Source organism: Schistocerca gregaria, chromosome X (assembly GCF_023897955.1).
Source record: "Schistocerca gregaria isolate iqSchGreg1 chromosome X, iqSchGreg1.2, whole genome shotgun sequence".
NCBI lineage: Eukaryota > Metazoa > Arthropoda > Insecta > Orthoptera > Acrididae > Schistocerca > Schistocerca gregaria.
The window spans coordinates 569,732,656-569,745,334 of NC_064931.1; the positions used below are offsets into that span (position 1 = coordinate 569,732,656).

At 40.2% G+C, this 12,679-nt stretch overlaps 1 protein-coding gene across 1 annotated transcript in view; it reads right to left on the minus strand.

Moving 5' to 3' along the window:
• LOC126297592 (quinone oxidoreductase-like protein 2 homolog) overlaps nt 1-12,679 on the minus strand; it is a 43,900-nt gene that overhangs the window by 1,862 nt on the left and 29,359 nt on the right. The gene's annotated exons all lie outside the window — the stretch shown is intronic.

Below are 12,679 nucleotides of genomic sequence, written 5' to 3' on the forward strand. Positions count from 1 at the left end.
ATAAATGTGATTTCAGTTGTGCTCAAATGCACTTGACTACAGGAGCTCCCACAATGACAAAATATTCTGTTGAAGCATTTAGTTGTCTAGAAGAGTATCCCATTACATTTGATTTAAAATGATGTAAAGACTAAAATAAATACATTTCAGAGAGTTCTGCCTTCAGCAAAACAAAAATTCTGTATTTTGCTCTTTTACCATATATATTTCACTATTGCTACATTATTATCAGTAAGTTTATTTTTATTTTTATTAGCAGCACATATGATTATCCATATTGCCATCTGTCTTCTTTAGTTTAAATGGATGTTTTTATACAGCAGCACATATGATTATCCATATTGCCATCTGTCTTCTTTAGTTTAAATGGATGTTTTTATACAATTTGTCATCTGCAGTACTTTTTGCATTATTAATTACATCAGACTATAAAAACGTACAGCTGTTATTAACCCAAATACCACACTGCTTTACTCAGCATGGACCTATTAGAGGTGGTATATTGTTGCCGTTGGGATCCAGCACGGCGTTCCACATTACCCTACTGAACCCACTGATTCCATATTCTGCTAACAGTCATTGGATCTCGACCAACGCGAGCAGCAATGTCACGATACAATAAACCGCAATCGCGATATGCTACAATCCAACCTTTATCAAAGTTGGAAACATGATGGTTGGTTGATCGGTTTGGGGAAGGAGACCAGACAGCGAGGTCATCGGTCTCATTGGATTAGGGAAGGATGGGGAAGGAAATCGGCAGTGCCCTTTCAAAGGAACCATCCCAGCATTTGCCTGGAGCGATTTAGGGAAATCACAGAAAACCTAAATCAGGATGGCCGGACGCGGGATTGAACTGTCGTCCTCCCGAATGCGAGTCCAGTAAACATGATGGTACGCATTTCTCCTCCTTACACAAGGCATCACAACAACGTTTCACCAGGCAACGCCGGTCAACTGCTGTTTGTGTATGAGAAATCAGTTGGAAACTTTCCTCATGTCAGCACGTTGTAGGTGCTGCCACCGGTGCCTACCTTGTGTGAATGCTCTGAGAAACTAATCATCATCATCATCATCATCATCATCATCATTATCATTAGCATTCCTGTGAATGCTTTTGCAATATCTTTAGTATGTGTTGTTCCTGGTCAGCTGTAATTAGATGGCCCTAGGGCACTAATCTCATTAGGCTAAGTAAGTAATAAATAAATAAACAAACGAACACCATAACATCAGTATGGCACAAAGCATCAGGCTTGGATTGTATACCTTTATAGTTTAAACTGAAAATACTGCAAAACTAAGCCCTTTCCTAGCTCAAATTTAATGAGTAGCTCTTGTCAAGTTCACTTCTGTCTATAAAGAGATGCACAGAACTACAAATTAATATCCCTAATACCTGTCTCATGATCCCATGGCATACAAACTTGAACATTATGATGTTCATGTACAAAATAAGTTTTTCTGAAGAATCATCATGTGTTCAGGATAAAACTGCTCACATGAAACATAGCTTAAGTTATTAACCCACAATATCTTGCAAATAGTGTATGCTGGTGAACAGACAGATTCTGTCTTTCTAAATTTCTTAAATACACCCTCTGGCCCCTATGCATGCAGTTATTCGTCTTGACATTGATTGACAGAGTTGTTGGATGTACCCCTGAGGGATATCATGCCAGCTTCTGTCCAACTGACAACTTAGATCATCAAAATCCAGGTCTGATTGTAGGGCCTTGCCATAATGCACCAAATGTCCAAAATTGGAGAGATATGCGCCAACCTTGCTGACCATGGTAGGATTTGGCAAGCACGAAGACAAACATTAGAACTCTCACCGTCTGCAGGGGGGGGGGGGGGGGGGGGGGGAGCGCATTATCTTTCTGAAATGCAAGCCCAGGTTGGCTTGCCACGAAGGAGAAAAAAACAGGGCATCAAATACTGTCGAAGCACTGCTGTGCTGTAAGGATGTTGAGGATGACAACCAAAGGAGTCCTGCTATGAAAAGAAATGGTACCTCAAACCATTACTGCTTGTTGTCGGCCCATATAGCAGGTGACAGTCAGGTTGGTATCCCACCACTGTTCCGAGCATCTCCAGACACATCTTTGCTTGTCATTGGGGCTCTCTTTGGTTGTTAATTTGTGGCACCCACAACACAGTACAGCAGTACACCGACTACATTCTATGCCTTGTTTTGTTTCCCTTCATGGCATGTCATTCTGGGGCTACTTTTCACCAAGACAATGCCTGCCAGCACACAGTGAGTGTTTCTTCTGCTTGTCTTTATGCTTGTCAAACCCTATGATGGCCGGCAGGGTCACTGGATCTCTTGTCTTCATGCTTGCCAAATCCTGCCTTGGCCAGTGAGGTCACCAGGTCTCTCTCCAACTGAGAATGTTTGGAGCATTATGGGCAGGGCCTTCCAACCAGGTCAGGATTTTGATGATCTATGGCACCCAATGAACAGAAGATGGCACAATACCTGTCAGGAGGACAGCCACCAACTATCAGTCAATCCAACTGCTTGCGTATTGGCCAGAGGTGGACCAATGCATATTGACTTTTTTGTGTGAATGTTTGGCACTGTACCACTCTGCTGACTGATAAATAAGATGTGATGGTACAGATTATATTCTCAACTATCTCAATCTATCAAAGAACTTTTTACTTATACAACTAAGCACACTATACTGGTCAGTGAATGTTCAACATGAAGTAAAACAACATCAGATATGCCAGCAGAAAGTACAACAGGCCTGTTTATTGTTCTTAACCCTTTCAGTCATTGCGACCTCATATAAGGACATACTAAATAAATGCTTAGTATATTAAAATTCATAAAATTTTACCATTTTTGATTGTTGTCCTCATATCATCACAAGCAAAGAGTCTATTTGAGAACAGTGTAGACATCTCCTGTCAATCTGTGGTACCACAAAACAAAACTGAATGTGTACAGACACGGGCACTTCCCAGTAATCTTTGTATCTCCCATCAGCAAGTTAATATCTTATGAGTATAGTGTAGAAAGGTGTGTGTGTGTGTGTGTGTGTGTGTGTGTGTGTGTGTGTGTGTGTGTGTGTGGAAAGGTGCAGTCTTGAAGATGAAAACTAGAGGTGTCTTTCAGAACGAAAGGTAAGTGACATATTTATAACTTTATACATGTCTCCAAATGAGGACATTGCGCTTCAAAAGTTGTAATAGCATAGTGATTTAGAGTGATTTCACAATGTCCTGAGTCCAAGATAGATGAAGGCCACTTACAGAAGAAGTAGTTATAGAGCTCCTTAATTCATCTGAAATTGACAATGTATCTGAAGATCCTGGTAACAATTTTAAACAAGAGGATAATGATGGAGGTAATGTTAGACATGTTGTATCATTCCGTATATTGTAAGCTCAGTAGCCTAGATGCAAAGCCCACTAACTGCATGGTAAGTGACACTGAGATAATTACGACACACTTGTCCCATCCAAACGACTTTTCATTGACTGCGAGAAAGCTATTGTTGCATACGAATTTGTTACAGTGCAGCCAACTTATAGCTGAATAAGAAAAATATCCATTCTAATCATAACAAATTGAAAGGTAGCTTTGAATGTCCAGATAGGTAAGTCTTATGTCTGTTCACGTGCTTTGCATCCAGACACGGCAGGGTGACAGCCATGCCTACTGGACATTTAGCGGGCTTTGCACCCGAAGACAGCAGTTATCTGCTTTTGAAACCTAACAAGATTTTCGACAGCCATTTTTCGACAGTTTGTACCCAGTTTTGCAACCTGGAACATATTCTATCACTTAGGCACTGAAAAAATCTATACAGCCGTGTGCCCACCTCAAAATCGATATAAAATTAATTTAATGGCTATTTCACCTGGGTTACTCAGATATTTTTTTATGAGTTTTTCTTTTCGTAATAGCATTTTTTATTACAGGGTCTGGAGAAAATTGTTAAAATCAACTGGCCAGATATTATTCAAGTTTACAATCAACATATGGGAGGGGTTGACAAGATAGGTTTTCTGATCACAATTCATTGCACAGTCATCAGATCACGAAAGTGGATGCTTCGGATGTTTGCTCATGCAACTGATATTGCATGTGTAAATGCATCAATTAATTACAAGAAAAATGTATCAGAATTAGGTGTTCCTAAAAATAAGACTCTCGATTTGCTTCACTTTAGAGCATATGTGGCCCAAGTACTGACAAAAAGAAATAAGCTAGCTGCCAGGAAAGGGAGTGTCCCACTTGTGAGAGTCCAACACTGTCTTCAAGAACTTCAAAACGAGCCAACGCGGAAGTTCATCGAGAACTGATGTTCCTTTGGACAATGTTGTGCATCTTCTAGTGGACAGTGACAAAAATCATTTGACAGGTGCAAGAAACTGTGTTGCAAAGGCTGAACCACATTTTATTGTGTAAAACATAACATTCACTTATGTCTCAATAGGGAAAAAAATGTTTCTTTGATTATCATTCTTCACAAGTGTAAAACCATAGTTGATGTATATAATCAATGAGTAAGCTAAGGGTAATTTATGTATTTCTCTGAAATTAAATATAATAAAATACTTTTACTTTCTGACTTATACTGCACCCACTTGAACACTACGTCCTCATTTGGGGACATGTTGTATCCCCCCTTGGGGGGCACCTTGGAATATTTTATACATTTGAAAAATCACAATTTAATTCGAAGAACTGGATAGCAAAGCCATGATTTTTTTTTCTTCAGGAAAAAAATAATTCATGACTGAGAGGGTTAAGATAGACAAATTATCAGATGGGGTAGGCAGCACTATTGTAGTGAATGGCATTAATCAGTACAGCAAAAAAGGCTATATATACAGGATGATTATAAATAAACTTTTGCACTTTAGAGGGCTCCCATGAAAAACGAGTGATCACAGGACAGTGAAACTTAGTGGAAACATTCGAAATGAGATGTAGAAGAGAAATAACAAATAAACGACTGAAATAAACACATATTAATTTCCACAAGAGAGAGTATCATTTGTCAATTATGTACTATTTATGGTCCAGGTTACAAACATTTCTCAGTGTTATGACCATCAGTAACCTTGACAGCCTGGACATTTGTTCAGATACTACAAGGGCAAATCAGAAAATCTTTGCTCTTACATTTTTAGCCAAATTATGGCTGCAAATCCAAAGTCAACATACCCATTCCCATCATTGGACCTTTCTTAGTTTACACCGGCCTTATTTGGCAATAGCTCCACCGCACGGTGCTGCTGTCAGTTGTTAAAGATGGCAGTATTAGAACCGCGAAGTGTGATTCATTTACTATGGAGCAAGGGACGAACACACACAAAGCTCTAGATGGAAATGCAGCCCACATATGGGGAAAACTGTCTCGCTTTGAGAACTGTGGGGTGGTAGTGTTGTGAGTTTGACAAATGCCATTGATTGATGACAACATTTCCCGTGTGGATGCAATGGTGAAAGCAGATCAGCATGTGCACATCATGGTTGTTTCCCAGGAGCTTGGCATATTGTATGGGAATGCTTACGACATGTCACGGGTCCTTAAGGTGCCTAAGTAGTCAGATAACACAATGAACGGCAAGCAAATGCTGTCTTCACTGAATCATATGGAATGGTACTTCAAGGAGGTGCAGGTTTCCTGGGCTGTTTTGTTACTGGCGATGAAATGTGGATACTGCATTTGACGCCAGAATCCAAGCAGCAGAGCATATTGTGGAAACGTCCAGGTTTGCCTGTGACAAAAAAAAAAATTCTGTTCAGCACCATCTGTTGGGAAAGTGATGTTAATAGCCTTCTGAGATAGCTGTGGGCCGCTCCTGCTGAAAGGTGCAACCATCAATGCCGATAGTTATTGCTCCACACTGTTTTGTCTGAGAGCTGTCATCAGATGAAGGCGCCAAGGGATTCTAAATGTGGATAATGTGATTCTGCTCCACAACAATGTGAGACCACCTGTGGCAATCAGAACTGCCGGAAAGTTCTGGGTATTTCACTGGGAGATTGTAGACGACCCACCATATAGTCCAGACCTTGCCCCTAGTGAGTTCCATGTTTTCGGACCACTGAAAAAGTTACTGGCAGGACAGCAACACACAAGTAAGAATGAAGCCACGACAGCAGTCTGACGGTGGTTCCCACGGTCAGCCAGATGGATTCTGCTGCAGGGGCATCTCAAACTTAGTGCTGCAATGGGACAAATGTGTGAACCAGAGTGGGGGCCATGTGGAAAAATTGCATAAGGTACGTAGAATAGGATGTATATTTGTCACTACCTGTACGTTCCTTACTTTGGTTAATCAAAAAAGAGGGCAAAGACTTTCTGATTTGCCCTCATATTTCACAGTTGTTCGCAGCACATTTTGAGCAGTGTAACTTGGAATGTTTAGTTGTCATGACCGATCTCATGCACTGCTTGAGGATCAGACAGTGCATCCAACATTCCCAGCCATGGAAACAGTAACTTCTTCAACAATTTGTGGTGCAACTGGCTGTCGGCCTCTCCCAGGAGCACTTCTCAAATCGTCGGTTAATTCAAACTTCTGAATCATGTCCTTCAACCCCACTGTGGAAAGACGACCTCTCTGTATTCTTTTAATGCATCAATACTTGTGAAGAGCAGTAGCACTATTGCTGTTGTTTTGATAAAACAGCTTTACGAGTGAAGCTCTGCTCACCTTGTCCAGACCCATATTGAGGGTCTTGCTGAAGAATGTTTAATATTTTCTTACTCTTATTCTCCTATGAACATAATGATTCTCATATTTTTATTAATTTTATTTATTTGTTAAGAAATGTTGATATGAATATGTGTGTACAGAAATACAACTTATGATTAATTTATTTAATGACTGAAAATATGCTGATAAATGCAACTCAGATTTTTTCACATGACAAATATTTCTAATTTTTTTTATTTTTATTTTTATTTTTTTTTGTCCGCAGCTGGCAAATCTTTGTGAAATTTATGTGCTACAAGAATGTAGCTAATAGCTGACTACTAAATTTAAATGTGGAATTTACAGCTGCATACACTTTGAAGTCATTCTTCACAGACACAGTATGTTATGTTTAACAAATTTTATGATAAGAACGCATGCTGACTTTGTTGCAGTGCTGATTGACGCACATTTCGAATGAAAATTGATTGAGTTGTCTGGAAAGAGATAGTCGTTTGAAACAGGAAGATGGGTTGCTACTTACAATTAACACAGCCACTATGTAAACAATAAATTAAGTGGAGTAATTGTCACTGTGCTGTCAGAGCAACTCATAAAAGTTGGCATACCAAGGATAGCTCAATTTGGGTAGCAGGCAGAGCACTCCTAGAGGCAACAAGTTGTACAATCAAGAATTGTCATCCTGTGGCTGCCAAGTTTTCATGACTTGGCAGCATGTGGAGACTCAGGTAAGTAGGAAAAATCACTGTGCAATACTTGAATAGGTTATGATTAAGACAGCTTATAATAGAATACTGAACCCTCATCCTGACAATAACCTTTTAACTGCAGCTCAGTTTGGTTTCTGTAAAACCTTCTGTTCAGCACAAGCAATATATTATCTCACAACCTATCGGTCCTGGCAAAACTAAGCATAAAAATTATCGTATTGGCATTTTCCAATATTTTGGTGGTCATTTGATTGCCTGCATCATAATATTCTGCTATGGAACCTAAAATGGTATTGTGATGAAGGTATTCCTCTTGTATTGACAGACGCATATATTAACACTTTGAGGACTGGGCTGCTAGCATGTTGTTCAACTGGCTGAGGTCGCATATTTTCACAATTCTTCTGCATTTTATGTAACAAGGTCTATTGCAATGAATTTAGATCAATTTATTGCATTTGAAAGGCGGATCTTTTTTTTATGAAATGCTGCAAAGTTCCATTCATGACAGTTTTTTTATACTGAAATGAAATAAGTTGTTTTCACAACATAAAAATTTTTTTGTCTTTAATATCCTACATGGAGAGTGTTCCAGCATAAAGTCAAGCCCTGGCATGCCAGTCAGAAACATTAGAGCAGGGAGGGCTGTGAGATGGTGACAGACTATTGTACGCTGACTGGCCCCTCTCCAGGACGACAATGCGATGGCAGCAGCCTCTTGGTGAAAAGGACATAAGCGCCACACTGACTTGTCATGGCTCAGTTCTACAATTTCTACAGAAGTGTCAAGACCAACGATCTGGATAGAAGCATCCATTGTATTACTTCACTTGTATTGGAATCGATATACTGAAGACACTGATTGTATAGCATTTCGCCCTTTGCTTGTGACACATATACATATATTTCTCAGAGTTAAGTATTGTTATTGATTCATTTCATGACAAAACACTTTAACATGATTTGCTTGAATTTTTGTCTAGCAATCCAAAAAGCAGGTTTCTTAGACACCCCCATCTTTGACAACTAGGCAGGATACAACATTGACGAGTATTGTGAAGAACCTAGAGCCCAGCTACTTTTGTGTTTCGCTGGCACCATAATTCTACATTGGCTTTTCTTTGCAGGGGTGTGTTTACTTGCTTTAATAGTGTCTCTTATAGTGTTTTTGCTAATCAGTGTTTTCAGGTGTGTGTTGCGGAAATTTTCTTTGCTTTTGTTCTTATTTTTACTGCTTGTGTTGTCTGTTTATTGCATTTGTCTCTCTTACAATGAACAACCCACATATCCCACCCCCTGTTCAGGCGCCTCAGCTGCAAGTGATAGATGCAGTGCAGCTAACACAGATGTTTCAGTTACAGAGTCAACAAATCACAACTGTAATAAGTAATATACAGCAGCTACTCACCACTCAAGCCACCAGTACAATGCAGCAGGCACCTACAGTAGCCCGGAGTGCCATACCACCTTTTCGCCAGTTTAATGAACAACAAGAGAAATGTCTCGTGTGGTTGCAACAGTTCAAAGCCCACGTAATTGTTCACAATGTACCAGGTACTGTGAAACTCCATTATTTTTTGTCAGCAGTAGGAAGTGTAGTGTTTTGCTTCACTTAGAAATTATTCCCAAATGCCACTCCGAATGAACTTTCCTATGAACAGGTTGTAGATTCCCTAACTAACTATTATTACCAAAAAGTGAATGTGTTAGCAGCTAGGTACCAATTCTTTACTTGCAAGAAAATGTCAGAACAAACTTATTGTGAGTGGGTAACAGATTTGCAGGGTATGACGAGGAAATACAAATTCAAATGTGCTATGGTGCTTTATATTAAGATGTTATTTTGTCAGATGTTATGTTGCGTGATGCGATTGTGTACAATGTACCTGATGTCAGATATAGAATACAAATTTTGAAACAGTCACATTCATCATTTCAGCATGTAGTGCAAATACTACATCAGTACAATTCAGGAGCTGTGTCAGCCGATAAATATGAGCAGCCACCAATTTGTTTGGTTGAGTCGTCCCTTGTTCGCGACTGGCCCAGTAGGCAGCAGAAACTTGCATGTGACATGCTGCATAAACAGTTTTCCATGCTGTGTCAACAGTTCTCTAACCAGGCAGCTACACAGGCAAACAGAATGAAGTCATGCCCTCTGTGCTATTAACGACACTAACACCAAGACTGCCTATCTCAACAAGCACAGTGTTACGCTTGTGGCAAGGAAGGACATGTACAATCCATATGTTTGCAATGGAACAAACATAAGAATGCTGCCCACTCACAAAAATCTAGCCCATGTAATCAATGCCATGTACTCAAAGTGCGCTGCCGGCATTAGCAAAATTAGGAAGCAAACAGTTTCTTCAGTGCTACGCCAGTCCAACAAACTTTTTGTTCATTTGCATATTTGTGGAAACCATGTGAAATTTCAGTTTGACATGGGTACCTCAGTTACATTGCTGAATTGTAACACTCATGAATGTTAGGCTCCCCATGCCTGTCTAAGACTAGCACGCATCTGATGGCTTACAACGGACAAGACATTCCTGTTCTTGGAAAATGCACTTTGCCTGCCTGTAATTTTCACTGAGCTACAATTATGCGATTGTGATAACATATTTGGCCTTGATTCATTTGATTTGTTTGGTTTTCACATTCATGACAATATGCTGTCTGTGACTGCATTCAATGCAAAAGACAATGAAGTTCACTTGTTGAAAGAATTCCTTGAACTTTTTTCTGAAGGTTTAGGCAATGCTAACAATTTTGTTGCACATATCACTATGAAAGACAATGCTCAGCTGAAATTTTGCTGGGCCAGAACTGCTCCCATTGCATTATGAGACAAAACTCCTGCTGAACTTAAAGAATTGCAAGATAGCAGAGCTATTGTGCCCATACAAGCTAGTCAATGGACAAGCCCACTGGTTTTGCTCCCCAAATCTTCAGGTCGCATTCGCAGCTGTGTTGACTTTAGGTCTACAGTCGAGCCACAAACCGTGATTGATTCTTATCCTTTGCCACACCCAGGTGATCTTACAGACAGATTAAGCACTGGTCAATACTCTTCAAAAATTGATTTGCACGACTCTTATCTTCAAATACCACAAGATGAAGAATCTCAAAAAGCGTGTGTTGTGAATTCATTTGGGCTTGTTTAAATATTTGTGTTTGCTTTTGGCAGTGCTTCCACACCTGCCATTTTCCAACGGTATTTGGAACAGCTGATTGCTCATATACCAAACTGTTCAAACTATTTGGACGATAATGTCATTGCAGGGCATACACCTGAAGAACACATTGCAAATTTGAATGCTTTGTTTCGTGTGTTACCTGATGCAAGACTAACATGTAGCCTGGTCAAATGTGTGATTTTTTTTTTTAAACCTGAGTTGCAGTATCTTGGTCATGTCATGAGCAGTCAAGGTGTAAATCCTCTTCATTCACATTTGTTAGCCATACGTGAACTGCCAGTTCCTCACAATGTCACCAAATTGCAATCAGTCTTAGGGAAAATGAACTATTATATTCGATTCATACTGAATACTGCACAAATTGCAGCTCCATTGCATCACCACAATGACCCCTTTGTTTTAACAGATGACTGCCAAGAAGCTTTTCAAAAGCTTTAAGGTGCATTGCTCAGTGATCGATGCTTGGTTCACTCTGATCCTGCCAAACCAGCTGTGTTGCAAGTTGACACTTCCTCTTATGGAATCAGTGCAGTGCTTTCACACAGAATTGGTGATAAAGCCAGGCCTATAGGTTTTGCATCAAAAGTGTTATCCAAAGCTCAGTGTAACTATTCACAAAGAGAGAAAAAGGCGTTGGCTATTGTGTATGGTGTCACCAAATTCCACCACTATTTGTATGCCAGAAAATTCTACTTAGTAACGGATCACAAGCCACTGCAGTCCTTGTTTCATCCAATGAAGCCGGTTCTTGTATGAACTGCCCAAAAATTGCAAAGATGGGATTTGTTGTTATCTCAATACCAGTACGAGATTGTGTATCGTCTGACAGCTCAACATGGTAATGTGGACATATTTTCACATCTTCCAATTGGCCCTGACAATGGACTTTGATGCTTCTGCTGCACCTTGTTGTCACATCAATGCTCAGGACTCTGAATTGCTTCAATCCTTTCCTCTGAAATATAGGAAAATTGCACAGGCCATGGAAGCCGATTCCAATTTGAACATTTAGCTAAAATACATTTGCACATCTTGGCCTTGCTCATTGCATAGTGTAGTATGCCAATACTTTGCACGTCAGAATAGCCTCACTATACAGCAAGGTGTGATTCTTGTTCAAAATGACAGTGGGCAGTCGTGTTTTGATCCCCAAAGCTTTGCAAAAAGAAGTGTTCCAGTTACTTCACCAAGGACACTGGGCGAATGTTCGTGCGAAACAGCATGTCGATACTGTACTTGGCAGGGTATGGACCCAAATATGACAGATGACATCACAGTGTCACACATGTGTGGAAAATCACTCCACCACAAAAATTCTCGGCCTGAGTCACAATCATCTTGGCAACGTGTTCACATAGACTTTGCGGGACCTTTTTGGAACACTCATTGGTTGATTGTGGTTGACTCTTATAGCAAGTTTCCTTTTGCCGTGCCAATGAATTCAACAACATCACATAGCACAATTTACGTAATGTCCTCTATATTTTGCCTCGAAGGTTTGCCTGAAGTCATAGTGTCGGACAACGACCCTCAGTTCTCGTCAAATGAATTTGAAACATTCTGTGAATGCAATGGCATACAGCATCTAACTAGAGCACCGTTCCATCCACAGTCAAATGGCAAAGCAGAATGTTTTGTCAGAACCTTCCAGCAGCACATGGCTAAACTTTGCACTGCACACACTAGGGATCAAGCATTGAAACTGTTTCTCATCTCTTATCATTTGCATCCACAAGCTGGACCATCACAGGTGGAACTGCTTCAAGGCCGCTGCCACTTGACACTGCTCCACCTGATCCACCCTCTTCAGCATCCAGCGCCAAAGGATGGCCACAAGTATCGCTACAAACTGCATGATATTGTGTTTTTTTGGATTTTTAGCGGCAGTATTCTGTGATTCCAAGACGAGATCCTTTATACACTCCTGGAAATTGAAATAAGAACATCGTGAATTCATTGTCCCAGGAAGGTGAAACTTTATTGACACATTCCTGGGGTCAGATACATCACATGATCACACTGACAGAACCACAGGCACATAGACACAGGCAACAGAGCATGCACAATGTCGGCACT